The following is a 2,388-nucleotide window of genomic DNA, read 5'->3' as shown; positions in this document are numbered from 1 at the left end:
CATTATGATGCTGCTTGGCCTGCTGTGTTCATCCAGCCCTGCACCTTGTTGTCTCGGATTCTCCAGCATCTGCAGTTCCTACTATCTCTCTTTTTTCTCGGTGGTTTATAGGACACAGCAGCGGTGTGGACATGCCAGCATTAGGGAGGTTAAAATTCAAGCTTATTTGTCACATGAGCTGGGCTTGTTAAACAGGAATTTTAGCAACAAAAGATCTTTCTTTCAGGCGGATCTCCACCCCAAACAACATCCAGAATGGGAAAAAAACCGTGTAAGAAACTATGCAAAATATCAATGTGATCTCATGGGTTGGGGCAGATTCATGACAAAGAATGAACCAAAAACAATGCAGTGGCAAAACCAGTTCTGAGGGGAGAAAGGAGTCAGTTCTATCATTTAGAAAGCTCAAAATGAATTCCGTTAGCGATGAATGATTTAGAGGCACAACATTTAGCCAAAACAAAACACTCAGATTCTTAAGCACTGATGGCATGGCTAATAGTTCTTTCACAACAGAGCACTTAATATAGGACAACTATATAAACAATGGAGCATTCACAACAATAAGCAACTTCAAGACAAGAATGCTGCCTGCATTTGGTGTTTATGTTAGGTGCAATAAAATCTAAATGCCACAAATGCTGGAGCTGCAACAAAGGCAGGACTTGCTAGAAATGTATCTGAAAATATCAGGTTAATGTTAGGAAGAAGGAAATACTGCACCCAGAACATTTCCCCATCAGGGGATTTAGAGTACACCAGCATCGGTGGCACCATGCAGATTTACAAACGGCCTAATTGCTCCAAGGCAAGGATTTGCACCCACTTAGAGGCATTGGGAGTGGTCTGGCGGCAATAAGGCAATTTTCAGAGGCAAGCGACAACCATAACTGAACTTGCCTTTGTCTGTAACAAGGAATTCAGAAAACCAATGCCAACCAAGTCAGGAGTCTCCAGACAGCGTTTTGCTCGGTTTTCAGATGCGTCCCTTGAAGTTTGGACAGATGCAGTCTGCAATAAGAGTGAAATAACAAGGTGTAGAGCTGGATGAACACAGCAGGCCAAGCAGCATCAGAGGAGCAGGAAGGCTGACGTTTTGGGCCTAGACCCTTCTTCAGAAAAAGACCCTTCTTCATCCAGCTGTATACCTTGATATCTCAGATTCTCCAGCATCTGCAGTTCCTACTATCTCTGCAATAAGAGTGACATGTTCATCCCTCAGTACACCATGTACAAAACTCTGGATAAGGGTGGTAGAATGTACCCAACTCTACCTTCATCCTGATGACCACCTGTGTGTTTGACTGCATCAAGCCTTGTGTAGACCCTTGGTATGCAAATACCAAGTGTCACTACGTACTGAGGTCCTACCCATCCCTGGTGTTGTGAAGTAATTGGACCATTCCGTATCACTTGTCCTTCATGGAGAAATTTGCAAATTCAGCCCCGTTGACCACGAGACCATCATGAAGTAGTCAGCACGCAGCATCCTTGAGACCCTGCAGGAAAAGGAGAGGGTGGATCCTGTCAGGTTGTTCCCTGAGCAGACTGTCAAAGCCATTTGGCAGAGTGCCTCATCACCAGGACTTTCCAACAAGCACCAAGACATCACATGGCTGGTGGTGAGGACAACACTATCTGGGAGATTCTTCATGTATGCCTGGACTCTCTGCAGCACCACATGCTGAACTCAAAGTGGCTGCGGGGGGTGGGGGGTAGGGGCATAGACACTGTCACACATCTCCTTCTGCAATGTGCCTTTGCAAAGAAAGTCTGGAGGAAGGTGAAGCGGTTTTTGTCGAGGTTCGTCCCGAGCAGCTTTGTGACGCGGGACTCTGAGCTCCACGGTCTGTTCCCCGGGACACGCACAGAGACAAACATTGACCATCAACTCAGTGAAAGACTGCTCTTTGGTCTGCCCGAACCGTGTTGGCCTTCCAGAACAAGGAGTTGACCCCAGATGAGTGTTGCAGACTGGCACATTCCAAGATCCAGGACGACCGAGGGACTCAATAAAGCCTGGGCCAGCTGCTGCTAAGGTGCAGTGGGGAAAGACTATGGTCTGAGGTTAAATGGGGTCCTTTCGGTTATTGGACACCTCCCCACCCCCACCCATTGCCTCAAATATATGTAAATATAATCTTGTACAATTAAGAAATACCTTTGGTTTGTTTGTTGAATAGTCAAACTCCAGTGTTTGTTTGTTTCTTCATATGCTGCTGTACAGAACCAAACTGCTTTAGTGACTATGTATGTGTATAAAGATTATTTTTTAATGAATAAAGTATATTTTTGAAATTAAAAAATGATGTGTTTGCCCCTCAGTCTGGAAGATGAAATTCTCTGATTGAGATCTGGCTGCAACTGGCTGCAGAGGTTAACAGCGAG

Source organism: Rhincodon typus, chromosome 5, assembly GCF_021869965.1.
Source record: "Rhincodon typus isolate 14 chromosome 5, sRhiTyp1.1, whole genome shotgun sequence".
Taxonomy (NCBI): domain Eukaryota; kingdom Metazoa; phylum Chordata; class Chondrichthyes; order Orectolobiformes; family Rhincodontidae; genus Rhincodon; species Rhincodon typus.
Note: the sequence above shows the minus strand (reverse complement) of the source record.